The sequence below is a fragment of the Oreochromis niloticus genome, linkage group LG1, assembly GCF_001858045.2.
Source record: "Oreochromis niloticus isolate F11D_XX linkage group LG1, O_niloticus_UMD_NMBU, whole genome shotgun sequence".
NCBI classification, from domain to species: Eukaryota; Metazoa; Chordata; class Actinopteri; order Cichliformes; family Cichlidae; genus Oreochromis; species Oreochromis niloticus.
Genome location: NC_031965.2, coordinates 811,231 through 826,150, shown reverse-complemented (window position 1 = coordinate 826,150; position 14,920 = coordinate 811,231). Strand labels below are relative to the sequence as shown.

The 14,920-nt window shown below is 39.7% G+C and overlaps 1 long non-coding RNA gene across 1 annotated transcript; it reads left to right on the top strand.

Moving 5' to 3' along the window:
* Positions 1 to 12,307: 12,307 nt before the first annotated feature.
* On the top strand, positions 12,308 to 13,448 carry LOC112846151 (uncharacterized). Its single transcript, XR_003218996.1, has 2 exons — positions 12,308 to 12,348; positions 12,812 to 13,448. It is a non-coding gene; the product is annotated as an uncharacterized LOC112846151 (long non-coding RNA).
* The last annotated feature ends 1,472 nt before the right edge of the window (positions 13,449 to 14,920 follow it).

Genomic DNA, 14,920 nt, shown 5'->3' with positions numbered 1-14,920 from the left:
CAACTTGTATTTATCTTTTCAATATCTGTTATACTTTTTCTTCAGTTCCAGTTTAAGTTTCATGATGTTTTTTCACCCGTTTCAGAGATTATAATGGGTGTGTATGGGACGGAATGTTGGGGCTAGAGTGAGCCAGCTCAACTGCTAGAGTGAGAGGAGCAAAAAAATTAATCTTAAAATATTTTTTAAAACTGCTGCTGTGTCCACGGTGTTTGCTCTACAGGTATGATTTTACCCTCAAAACGTAGCCATCGCTGTCCTCTTTCATCCAATGTGTTTACTATTGTACTAGGTGTTATGGTGTTATGGTTCTTTCATAAATGTCACCAAAGCACAGCCTCCTCCCTCCAACTCCTCCATAGACTCCAATGTTAAAATGGCTCAGAAGGTTCGTTTGAAAATCAGAAGAGCATGGTGTTTTTACACTGTCACCACGTCCATATAATAAACTCCACAGGCATGAAAACTGAGAATTAGGTAGACTGGACATTGCTGCCGCTCACGGTGAAAGAATTTCGTCAATAGGACCTGTACTTTTCATTTGGGAGCGATTTGTTTCGGCCTGACTTTTCTGTTCATTTTAAGCAGCTAAAGTGAGGTGCATGTCTGTGCGTGTGTATGGAGCCATTGGGTGCAGTCACTATAGCAACCAGGCTCACACCTGCCTGCCTAACGAGCTCTCTCTCTCTCTCTCACTGTGCCAAGATTCATCTTAAACACTTCTCTTTCAACTGCTGCTGTGTCCACAGTGTTTGCTCTACAGCCATCATTTTACCGTCAAAACAAAGCCATCGTTGTTCTCTTTACAACAGCGTGTCTTTCAAAGCTCATAGATACAAATGTTTTAAACTGTGTGCATCCAAGTGGAGGGATCACATTTTAGTCATTCAGTGATTCAAAGAATATGAACTTTTAATATTCATTCAGATGTTTTTTTGGCTCTAAATTTTCTTTTCTCGTTTCTTAGGGTTTTTTTTTACTTTAATTTAAAAACTTTTCAGCTATTTTCCAACTTCTTCTGTGTGAACATCAGCTTTCAAAAGTTCTGCACTTTTGTTTTCAGGTTAAAATCTCTATATTTTCCAGCTCATTCAACATTTTTAGCTTAATATTCAGCAATTAATTAATTTCAGTGCATATATTCAGATTCAAGCATTCACACTGCAGTTTCTTCAGAAAATGCACTTTCTAGTTATATTTTATTATATATTCCGTACGTTTTTTGTAGTCCTACTCCTTCAAAACCATTCAACTTAGAAAAACCATTCAAACACCGTTAGATTCCTCTTCTTTTGGACACGACTGCTTCTATTTTTCTCATTTTTAACATTTATATTTTTATTTTTATTCAACTTTTTTCAACAAAAATTTCCCATGTATTTCAATGGGGAGACCCTTCAAATCATCATTCAACTTACTCATTTTTAAACTCCTACTACTTCCACATACATTGACATAGAGCCACCATTCAAACTTTAAAACGAAGACAAGACATTCAACTATTCAACTTGTATTTATCTTTTCAATATCTGTTATACTTTTTCTTCAGTTCCAGTTTAAGTTTCATGATGTTTTTTCAGCCGTTTCAGAGATTATAATGGGTGTGTATGGGACGGAATGTTGGGGCTAGAGTGAGACAGCTCAACTGCTAGAGTGAGAGGAGCAAAAAAATTAATCTTAAAATCTTTTTTAAAACTGCTGCTGTGTCCGCAGCGTTTGCTCTACAGGTATGATTTTACCCTCAAAACGTAGCCATCGCTGTCCTCTTTCATCCAATGTGTTTACTATTGTACTAGGTGTTATGGTTCTTTCATAAATGTCACCAAAGCACAGCCTCCTCCCTCCAACTCCTCCATAGACTCTAATGTTAAAATGGCTCAGAAGGTTCCTTTGAAAATCAGAAGAGCATGGTGTTTTTACACTGTCACCACGTCCATATAATAAACTCCACAGGCATGAAAAATGAGAATTAGGTAGACTGGACATTGCTGCCGCTCACGGTGAAAGAATTTCGTCAATAGGACCTGTACTTTTCATTTGGGAGCGATTTGTTTCGGCCTGACTTTTCTGTTCATTTTAAGCAGCAAAAGTGAGGTGCATGTCTGTGTGCGTGTGTACTGAGCCATTGGGTGCAGTTACTATAGCAACCAGGCTCACACCTGCCTGCCTAATGAGCTCTGTCTCTCACTGTGCCAAGATTCATCTTAAACACTTCTCTTTCAACTGCTGCTGTGTCCACAGTGTTTGCTCTACAGCCATCATTTTACCCTCAAAAAGAAGCCATCGTTCTTCTCTTTCCAACAGCATGTCTTTCAAAGCTCAGAGATGTAAACCTTTAAAAGTGTGTGGATCCAAGTGTAGGGATTACACTTTAGTCATTCAGTGATTCAAAGAATATGAACTTTTAATATTCATTCAGGTGTTTTCTGACTCTAAATTTTCTGTTCTCATTTCTTAGGTTTTCCAAATTTTAATTTAAAAACTTTTCAGCTATTTTCCAACTTCTTCTGTGTGAACATCAGCTTTCAAAAGTTCTGCACTTTTGTTTTCAGTTTAATAAATCTGCATTTTCCAGCTCATTCAACATTTTTATTTTTAACTCAAAATTCAGCAATTAATTCATTTCAGTGCATACATTCAGATTCAAGCATTCACACTGCAGTTTCTTCAGAAAATGCACTTTCTAGTTATTATATTTTATTATATATTCCGTACGTTTTTTGTACTGTATCTCCTTCAAAACCGTTCAACTTAGAAAAACCATTCAAACACCATTAGATTCCTCTTCTTTTGGACATGACTGCTTCTACTTTTCTCATTTTTAACATTTATATTTTTAATTTTATTTAACTTTTTTCAACAAAAATTTCCCATGTATTTCAATGGGGAGACCCTTCAAATCCTCATTCAACTTACTCATTTTCAAACTGTATCTACTTCAACATACGTTGACATAGAGCCACCATTCAAACTTTAAAACGAAGACAAGACATTCAACTATTCAACTTGTATTTATCTTTTCAATATCTGTTATACTTTTTCTTCAATTCCAGTTTAAGTTTCATGATGTTTTTTCAGCCATTTCAGCGTTTATAATGGGTGTGTATGGGACGGAATGTTGGGGCTAGAGTGAGACAGCTCAACTGCTAGAGTGAGAGGAGCGAAAAAATTAATCTTAAAATCTTTTTTAAAACTGCTGCTGTGTCCGCAGCGTTTGCTCTACAGGTATGATTTTACCCTCAAAACGTAGCCATCGCTGTCCTCTTTCATCCAATGTGTTTACTATTGTGCTAGGTGTTATGGTTCTTTCATAAATGTCACCAAAGCACAGCCTCCTCCCTCCAACTCCTCCATAGACTCCAATGTTAAAATGGCTCAGAAAGTTCCTTTGAAAATCAGAAGAGCAGGCTGTCTTTACACTGTCACCACGTCCATATAATAAACTCCACAGGCATGAAAACTGAGAATTAGGTAGACTAGACATTGCTGCCGCTCACGGTGAAAGAATTTTGTCAATACGACTTATACTTTTCATTTGGGAGCGATTTGTTTCGGCCTGACTTTTCTGTTCATTTTAAGCAGCAAAAGTGAGGTGCATGTCTGTGTGTGTATGGGGCCATTGGGTGCAGTCACTATAGCAACCAGGCTCACACCTGCCTGCTTAACGAGCTCTCTCTCTCACTGTGCCAAGATTCATTTTAAACACTTCTCTTTCAACTGCTGCTGTGTCCACAGTGTTTGCCCTACAGCCATCATTTTACCCTCAAAACGTCGCCATCGATGTTCTCTTTCCAACAGCATGTCTTTCAAAGCTCAGAAATATAAACTTTTTAAACTGTGTGGATCCAAGTGGAGGGATCACATTTCAGTCATTCAGTGATTCAAAGAATATGAACTTTTAATATTCATTCAGATGTTTTCTGACTCTAAATTTTCTTTTCTCATTTCTTAGGTTTTTCTAATTTACATTTAAAACATTTTCAGCTCTTTTCCAACTACTTCTCTGTGGATGTCAGCTTTTAGCAGTTCAGCTTTTTTGTTTTCAGGTGCAAATTTCTGTATTTTTCATCTCATTCAACATTTTTAACTTAAAATTCAGCAATTAATTCATTTCAGTGCATACATTCAGATTCAAGCATTCACACTGCAGTTTCTTCAGAAAATGCACTTTCTAGTCATTATTATTATTATATCATATTCCGTACGTTTTTGTGCATCTATCTCCTTCAAAACCGTTCAACTTAGAAAAACCATTCAAACACCATTAGATTCCTCTTCTTTTGGACAAGTGTGCTTGTATTTTTCTCATTTATAACATTTATATTTTTAAAATTATTCAACTTTTTTCAACAAAAATTTCCCATGTATTTCAATGGGGAGACCCTTCAAATTCTCCTTCAACTTACTCCTCTTTAAACTGTATGTACTTCCACATACGTTGACATAGATCCACCATTCAAACTTTAAAACGAAGACAAGACATTCAACTATTCAACTTGTATTTATCTTTTCAATATCTATTATACTTTTTCTTCAGTTCCAGTTTAAGTTTCATGATGATTTTTCAGCCGTTTCAGAGTTTATAATGGTTGTGTATGGGACGGAATGTTGGGGCTAGAGTGAGACAGCTCAACTGCCAGAGTGAGAGGAGCGAAAAAATTAATCTTAAAATATTCTTTAAAACTGCTGCTGTGTCCACAGCGTTTGCTCTACAGGTATGATTTTACCCTCAAAACGTAGCCATCGCTGTCCTCTTTCATCCAATGTGTTTACTATTGTACTAGGTGTTATGGTTCTTTCATAAATGTCACCAAAGCACAGCCTCCTCCCTCCAACTCCTCCATAGACTCTAATGTTAAAATGGCTCAGAAGGTTCGTTTAAAAATCAGAAGAGCATGGTGTTTTTACACTGTCACCACGTCCATATAATAAACTCCACAGGCATGAAAACTGAGAATTAGGTAGACTGGACATTGCTGCCGCTCACGGTGAAAGAATTTCGTCAATAGGACCTGTACTTTTCATTTGGGAGTGATTTGTTTCGACCTGACTTTTCTGTTCATTTTAAGCAGCAAAAGTGAGGTGCATGTCTGTGTGCGTGTGTATGGAGCCAGTGGGTGCAGTCACTATAGCAACCAGGCTCACACCTGCCTGCCTGCCTAACGAGCTCTCTCTCACTCTGCCAATATTCATCTTAAACACTTCTCTTTCAACTGCTGCTGTGTCCACAGTGTTTGCTCTACAGCCATCATTTTACCCTCAAAATGTCACCATCGTTCTTCTCTTTCCAACAGCATGTCTTTCAGAGCTCAGAGATGTAAACCTTGTAAACTGTGTGGATCCAAGTGGAGGGATGAGATTTTAGTCATTCAGTGATTCAAAGAATATGAACTTTTAATATTCATTCAGATGTTTTCTGACTCTAAATTTTCTTTTCTCATTACTTAGGTTTTTCTAAGTTACATTTAAAACATTTTCAGCTATTTTCCAACTTCTTCTCTGTGCTTGTCAGCTTTTAGCAGTTCAGCACTTTTGTTTTCAGGTGAAAATTTCTGTATTTTTCATCTCATTCAACATTTTTAACTTAAAATTCAGCAATTAATTCATTTCAGTGCATACATTCAGATTCAGGCATTCACACTGCAGTTTCTTCAGAAAATGCACTTTCTAGTTTGACAGAATATTGTAGCGTTCCATTTTTTCAAAGCTGTGGGGGAATATAAGCCACGATGGGAATGACCTACTGTAAACACAAGTAATTAGGTCATTTCTGCACAGTAGTGGAAAAAAGTGTGTTCTAAGATGATTTTATTGTTTAAATGGGCTATTTTTAACTCTTTCTTAACCATTATTGAGTATTTTTTTGTGTGTAATGCTAACAGAGTAGTTTGAATGCCTTAGTCCAGTGAACCCAAAAAAGTACTGTCCTGCAGTCTGCAGTCAGTGTTCTCCTCCTTCTGCCTCAATATGTGGATGTTGTTTGTCCTTGGTGGAAACTTTTCTTTTTTTTTCAGGAACCCTAGCATGAGTTGTGTGGGACCGTGAACAGTCCATAGCACTGCAAACACACAATGTTAATTTGCTGAGTGTGAGTAACAATAGCAGCCATCTTTTGCCAGGCTAGCGTCCGCCCACCTGTGCATAATTTTTCAATCGAGTGGTTATATGTCAGTTTAGTCACATGTTTAATTACCACTACATTTCTGCACCAAAGTGCTATAGAACCCTGCAGTTAGCAAGGCAGGCTTACCTGCCGCTTTGTTCATGCCTCCTTTCTGTAGCAGAGAGAAGGTTGCTGTTGTATACACATTTAGAGCCAAGTAATTTTACTTCACTGAAGTCGTAAAATGTTTTAATTCTGGTTCAATCATCCACAGCAATTGATAATTCTGTCTGGAAAATTACAGTGTGAAATAAACATCATCATTGTTGTTCACTGTTTAAGACTGAGATGATGGAACACTCAAACAATTACATTTCTTCGTGGTTCTTGTTGAACAGTATCTGTGGGCTCTTTCTGCTCTGAGAGCACAATAAGCCTTTTATGCATAATAATTGTAATGGTTTGTTATGAGGCAAGAAAGCAGGAATATCACTTGCTTGATTACATTTCACACATTTCATCTCACTTTGTGCTTCTCCACTAACAAAATTTTCATGATCTCACTTATCCTCAGTGTGTCTGTCTAAGGGCCACTTGGCTTTACAGAGTTGAACTTGCAGCACATAATACCACAACACCCACATAGTAATAACTTACAAATGATCTCTTCTGACCATTTTCTTGTAGCTGTGTATTGATTTTGAGCAACTAACAACAAAGTTACTTTTACTCCAGGCTTGTGCACACACACACACGCACACGCACACACGCACGCACACATGCACACACGCACACACACACACACACATTGTTTAATTCAATGGATTTATTTATTTATTTAAATTTACATCATTAATTTATTTTTTTTTTTAAATTAAATAAACTTTTTTTTAAAACTTCCTCCTGACGGGCCCCCTGATGTGCTGTTGGCTCAGGTGCCTCTCAGCAGCCAACAGTTAGGAAAAGTGGATCAGAGATCCTTCCTCTCACATTTGACATCACACGGCTCAGTGAGGAGACCACAGAAGCAGCAGAATTTAATGAGGGCGAAGGGGTGAACACGCACTTACACAACGGATTCATTAGAGAGACATATTGCAACATTTGGTAAATGAAGCCCAAACGGTGCAGCGTTGATGCTCTGCTAAATCTGTGTGTCCAATGTGGCCCCAGGTCTCCAATTACAGACCAAACTTCTCATCTGGAGCAGAGGCCAAAACACCTGCTCACAACATCTGCTGAGCTCACTCGAGGAACTCTTAGTGTACATGCATATGAATGTGCACGTGCACACAGGGCTTTATTTTACATGGCTTCCTTATGATGGAGGAATTGTATCCGATGCATAAAAGCAGAATAATTCAGGATGAAACAGAACTGCAAAATTTCAGAATCTACAGGTAAATCTTGTGGTAGTGAGATTGCACAGATTGGATCTTTTAGAATTCCAACAAAGAGCAAATTCTAGTTTAGCTGCGCCTCCAGAGGCTTCTTAAAAATATCATTATTTTTTTGTACATGTGGCTCATGAATTCCAGACTTCACAGGCAGGTATGTGTTAATTAACAGTGCTAATTTCAGACTTTCCTCTTTCAAAACAATAACAAATAATAATAACAAAATTATATGTATGTATATATATATATATATATATATATATATATATATATATGTATATATATATATATATATATATATATGACACAGGGTTTGCAGCAATAAGACTGCAAAAAACAATGAAACTACGTCAGATACAATGTTACAGGCTTCAGACCACAAGCTAGGCTCCTTCCTTAAACACGATAACTGAATCCTTTTATAATCATCAAAGTAAAAGCAGTCAGCAAAGATAAAAGACATTTGACCGCAGGTGTAGTTTCCATCAGCTAATGAGCAGTTTGCACACACACACACACACACACACACACACACACACACACACACGCTTCAACCTTGCCTAAATCATGCAACAAACACCGCTTTATCTCATCTTGGGAACTATTAAAGTTCCCTCTTCCTACAGCTTGTAGTAATTTATCTGAACATGACTGTGCACATGATTTCATGATTTGACTTTGGTTAAATTACACTTCAGAAAAGCTTTGACATGTTGTTGTTTCGAGAGATGACACAAGCTAACGGCCTGAGGAAAATCAGGCACAAAACATGTTAGCTTGTAGCAAAACTGTTGTTTTATACAACATATAATCAGTTGATTAAAAAAAGGTGATTCTCAAATGCAGTTTTTCTTGCATCCAGCTGGAAAACAAATACTGACATGCTCAGAGACGATGCAGGGCATATTTCATTTTGTTAATTTAGACCATGATATTTAGCTTCAAAAACAGCTACTCTTCAATTTCAGTCACCACAGGCCACATTATAATTTACACTGGAATTTTCTTTAATGGAATGAAGTGATAAAACTGGAACCGTGTGGTACATTACATCTGATATTTATTCAGCTGGAACATGACAGAAATAGTACCTGTGACAGGAATGAATATGAAAATATGGCTCAGGCAGGTACAACTAATCTACTAATGAATGTATGATTTATATCATAGTCTCATGATATGGTTAAAAGGGTTCAAACTCCCTCCTCTAAACTACAATACATTTAATCCAGATTTCTAATTATAACCAAATGAATTCAGCTGCTCCACAGACATCTTCACTTATGCATTTACCATCATCTCCAACCTGATGTCAGCTATAAAAGAAAGGTTGTATGATGCATCATATCATAGAAGCATCCCATCAGTATTACTCATCACATGATAAATCCAAGTCAAAGGCTCATACTGCTTTATGTATATAGTGATTAATGTATAGTGATAACTCTGTTACAGACAGACGTAGCTTCCAGGTCTGAAAACTGAGCCCACACTGTGGGGTGAATGTAGCTCAAGAGGCAGTACAGGTCACCCACTAATTGGAAGCTTGGCGCTTCGATCCCTGGCTGCTCCAATCTGCATGCCAAAGTATCGGTGAGCAAGACACCGAACCCCAAGTTACTGCCTGATGTATCCATCGGAACATGAGTGAGTACGACTGTTAGGTAGAAAGCATTGGGCATAGAAAACAGTGCTGTATTAATGAGTGAATGAGGCATAAAGCACTTTGAGTGCTCCTGTGTAGTAGAAAACCATTATATATAAAAACCAGTGCATTTCATTCTTTTTAATGGTGATCAGGAAGTGACAGCTGTGACTCTCACTCTTATTGAAGTCTGTGAGAAAACATCCGTCTGCCCAGTTTTGGGTCAAACTGAATAAAACATTCAATGAATTTTGCAAATTTTGGTCAATTTTTGAAAAAATGAAAAGCAGGATTATCCAGGATATACGGCTGCAGACTCTGATGGATGCATCTTACAACTGTGTAGCATGCAGTAAACAGCCGGTTGTTACTGACAAGGTGTTAGCCACCGAGTGTGCACTTTCACATTCAGCGCCATTCCTCGGCCGCCACATCTGGCTTCAAACACCAATATGGCAAAAGCAAAAACATCTCAAGGCCTAAAAACAAGAATTCAGAAACCAAACGGTGACATCACAGTTGCTACATCCAGGGTGTGATTTGTGAAAAAAATCAGAGAGAAAGGTTTGTGTGTAGCTTCACCCTCTTTAACCCACATGTGCAAATCTCCAGACAAGGAACTCTGTTTATTTACTGCAGACTTCTGACTTTGAAAGTTAACAAATATGTAACAAGAACTTGGCTTGTAATGTGTTTCACAGCATCACAAACTACAGGTTCTAACTTGTGCAGTGAATCGTGGACGGGTTAGGCCCAGTCTCTTCACACGGGTGTGTGTCAGCCCATCAGTTGTAAAGCCAGCAAACCACACATTTCAGAGATAGAAGAATAGCTCTTTATTGCCATTTTACATGTACAAAGAAAGTGAAGATACCCTTCACAGCAAGGTTTCTGCAGGATGTGGTGGAAAGCAACTCTGGTGTGTTGCTGCAGTTCAACAAGAAGAAAGAAGAAACCGCACAATTCATCTTTGTAGAGGATTCTAACATATATGATCAGGCAAGCGGCTGACACGGTATTTATATGGTTGTTTTGAATGCAACACTAAAAATTATTAACAAGCATTTTAGACGTAAGCTGCATCCATTTTTTCCCTTCTGTCTATGGTCGGGATGTCAAGCTCATGTTACATCAGGGGCTACATACAGCTTTAAGTGCTCAGTCGTGGAGATATCCTAAAAGTGCTATCACTGCAGCATGTCATTTTTCTCTGTACAGCATTGAAATTCTGCTCTGGGAATGAAAGAAATTGTGAGCATGACTCTTTGGGCTTAAATTGTGTTATGATTTAATGTTGTCAGTGTTTTGTTTTATGTTATGTTTAAGGATTTGTTCTCGTTTCCTGTTTTATTGTGAAGGTCTGCGTCTCATGTGAGTGTGTTCAGTTTTACCTCTGTCTCGTCTTGTTGATTATTCCCAGCTGTGTTTCCCTCCTGTTGCCCATTCCCTGATTACTCCCTCTGCGTATTTAAGCCCTGTGTTTTCCTGTGCTCTCTGTTGCGTTCTACCGTTTACTTAGCTGTGTGTTCTGTTAGTCCTCTGGTTTAAGTTTATTTTGATTTTTTCCAGTCATGTTATGTTACCCCTTTTTGAGTTCAGTATTAAAGCTGTTTTGAGTTCACTTTTGGTCTCCGGAGTCTGCACCTTGGGTCCTATTCCTGTCTGCACACAGCCTGCACCTAACAGAAGAACGCGACCAGAAAATGGACCCCGCAGACTCTTTTTCCTCAGAGGACAACGCTGAGATGGAACGAATGGTGAGCCTGCTTGACCGCATTGCCCAGTCACAGGATTTACGGACTATGGCAGTCGGGTTAAGTGCAGTGGATGCCATCATTCGGCATAACCCTCAGCTTTGTCAGTTTGCCAAAGACACTAAGTTGGATCGCACCATTACTGCCTGGAGAGAGCAAGTCAAGGCTAGTGAGCTTGCCCTCTCTCTCACTAACTCTTCCTCTTCGCTGCCCCAGTACCACATACACGGCCCACCTGCCTCAACACTGCCACGGACTTCCTCTCCCTCGCCACACCAGCCGGGACCTCGTTCGCCTGCCTTTTTCCTGGCAGCTATGTGGTCGGAGGATGAGGAGGTGGTCTCCATGTCTCCACCAGTTCCTGTTCCCTCATCCCGGAGGAAACGGCGCCCTCGCCACCGCCACTCCTCTCCTCCGTTGCCTGTTCTGCAGCCTGGTCCCGCTGGAGGGTCCAAGGGGCCTGTCCAGCCTTCATTCGTTTCAGCTGGAGGGTCCGAGGGACTGCTTCAGCCTTCCGTCTCCACTGGAGGGTCCAAGGGGCCTGTCCAGCCTTCATTCGTCTCCGCTGGAGGGTCCGAGGGACTGCTTCAGCCTTCCGTCTTCGCTGGAGGGTCCGAGGGACTGCTTCAGCCTTCCGTCTTCACTGGAGGGTCCGAGGGACTGCTTCAGCCTTCCGTCTTCACTGGAGGGTCCAAGGGGCCTGTCCAGCCGTCATTCGCCTCCGCTGGAGGGTCCGAGGGACCGCTTCAGCCTTCGTCCGTCTCCGCTGGAGGGTCCGAGGGACCGCTTCAGCATTCGTCCGTCTCCGCTGGAGGGTCCGAGGGACCGCTTCAGCATTCGTCCGTCTTCGCTGGAGGGTCCGAGGGACCGCTTCAGCCTTCCGTTTCCGCTGGAGGGGTCCAAGGGGCCTGTCCAGCCAACATTCGTCTCCGCTGGAGGGTCCGAGGGGCCTGTCCAGCCTTCGTCCGTCTTTGCTGGAGGGTCCGGAGGACCGCTTCAGCATTCCGTCTGCCTGCAGAATAGCGGCCAGTGCCTTGTGCGCTGGTCCTCCAGGACTACAGCATTCATGGCTCTCTAGGTCATGAATCAAACATTTTCATTTGGGGTTAAATGTTTGATTTTTGGGTGGGGGGGAAATGTTATGATTTAATGTTGTCAGTGTTTTGTTTTATGTTATGTTTAAGGATTTGTTCTCGTTTCCTGTTTTATTGTGAAGGTCTGCGTCTCATGTGAGTGTGTTCAGTTTTACCTCTGTCTCGTCTTGTTGATTATTCCCAGCTGTGTTCCCCACCTGTGTGTAATCTCCCTGTGTTTCCCTGTGTGTATTTAAGTCGCGTCCTCTGTCTTTGTAGTTTGGCTGGTCCGTCTGTGTATCCACCATGTCTCATCCGTGTGTTTCCCTGCTGCCCAACCGTCATCTGTTTTCTGCTCGCCGTTATTCGTGTTCAGGTTTGTGTTTCTGTTCAGGGTCAGTAGTTTAGTTTTCCCAGTATAGTTTAGTTCTCCGTTCACCATTTTGTCCATCTCTTTTGTTGTGTTTGCCTTAGTGGCACCAGCCATTTTTAGCCAACCTGGTTGTCCATTTTAAGATATTCATCTTCTTTTATGTTGCGGCCTTGAGCCGGGTCGTAACAATTGTAAGAAATAACTGGTTAAAATTACAGATAAAAGACTGTACTGTAACAATAAAACTGAAAGTTTTTGTTAATTAACAGAAAATGTCCTTGTCTGGCTCCTGGGCCTTACGTTTAAACCCTTGGACTATGGGATCACTAAATGTTTCAGTGCAGATAAACTGATTGGCACACACTTTATTGTTGCTAAATTTTAAAAATGCCACGTCCGCTGCTATCTGTATTCTACATGGACAGCTTTACCATATAAGCTAATCTAGAAGTTAATGTTCTTTAAGGTGTGTCACACAGCTGCTTGGCCAGGAGGGGAGGAGCCAAGCAGAACACCTGCCAGTTACTCCAACGACTCTCTTTCTAGAACAGAGAACTTGTCACCAGTTCACACTGAGCCGTCTTTCTGGAACAGGGCCCGAGAGTCGCTCCGACAGCTGTCTCTGAATGTCTCCAATCTGTGCTCAGTTTCCTCCACCTGTTCTGTTTGTCTTATGCAAACATGTTGCATGTTATATTTATATTACAGCTTGTGTCTTTCAGCACTGTCTACATAGTTTGTTTTCATGTATTTCTACTTACAAATCCACAGTGCAAATGTTGATTCCAGCTGTGATAAAAAAGGTAGATTCATCCATCAGTGTTATAATTATAAGATATCTGAGCACACAGCACTACACTGCTCTGACAGACGAAGAGACGATGCAGCTGTGCCAAACATCTCCTTTAACTGACATTGCTTTAAAATGGGGCTTATAGATAAGGATATTTCATTTTGTTAAAGTCCTGCCGCCTCAACTCTTTTCTCCTTGGTCTCTTCCTCACCTCCTTCCTCATCTGTGGTGGGAAAGACTGAGACTGAAGAGCATGTGCATACTGAGAAATAAGAAAATGAAGGCTCCTGTTGCTGGAAATGTTCCTGCATTGTTTTGCTGTTATTTTGTTCGACATTGTGCAATGCCATGTTTTCACACTTTGATCCTTGTTAACTACATGAATATATTCAGACTTACAGGAGGTGTTGGTGCAGGATCGCTTCCCTATAGAGAAGCACGAGACTTTCAAGTGATAATCAGAGAGCTGTGGAAATGCAACCTTTTAAAAAATCTGCTTTAATTGCATGAATAATTTTCAATAATGACAAAGTAAAATAATGTCTGAGTTTTTGAGATCTCTAAATCATTAGTGGGTTTTGTCCCACCAAAACCTGATTTTGCCCATTTTAAGCCATAAGTTGCAGCAAAATGCAAAAGTTTAATAAATATAACCCATATATACTCAAAGTCAACCAAGGCACTTGTTTAATTACTTGATTGGTTATGAAATGATTCCTTCTTGTTGGTATTTGAGTTCACCCAATGGAAAGAAATTACTTCAGAACAGTGATGCTTTCATTGCTAACTACTGTGCATGCTCCACGCCCCGGAAAAAGCTCAAATCAAAGCAAGTAGGAACACACGCTGGAAGTTTATTAGGCTAACACATCTTCAGAGCTACCAGCTACTTTTTTGCATTCTTAATATCAGTTTATAGTTAACAAAGCTAGCTCATACCTATGCTGTGCTGTTTTGTCAGACACATTATGCTACGTGTGGAAATCTGTTTGTGTTATATTTTCAGTCAGAATTTTCAACTTTCCAATATAAACCCCCCAGATACAATGCTTTGTATAGTTGTGTTTTTTGTATTTAACCTTGAGTTAGTTTTGCTGTAGATATTTTACCATTATCAACTACAGCTAATGCTTTAGTTGATATCTTTCTCAATGTCTAAATGTTTTCCATTTAGGAAAATATTGCTATTTTCCCTCCTCCCATTGGTTAATATCACTACACGACTGATGCATCAAGGTTGAAATTAGAGTTCTGTGTGTGTGTGTGTTTTACAGTTGAAATAGAAGAAGAGAATTTGATGTAATAGTCTTGTCTTTACTAGAAGTACATCACAAAATAAACAAGTCCCCTTCATCTGCTCGTTGACAGCTCCTCTTTAATCCGCAGTAAGTTTTTACACATTTCTAAGCAGATGCACATTTATATACTCAACTTCATATTATTATTCTTGTACTACACTAGAGGATGTTGTGACATTGAGATATTCAATAACTCATGCAAAATTATTACAATTACTACTAAATTATTATATTAACATAATGTACTAGTGCAAGGTACGGCTTGAGCAAACCAGTCCAAAAACTGGTGGGACTATTAGCCTGGTTAGCTCAAGCAACAACCAACTTATGTACGGTTACTAACGACTATGGCGGCTATGAAGCGCCTTGAGGCGACTTTTGTTGTGATTTGGCACCATATAAATAAAATTGAATTGAATTGAATTAATGTGTGTGCATATATACAGTATGCAGTTATGTATAAGAACCAGTCCATTTAACATTT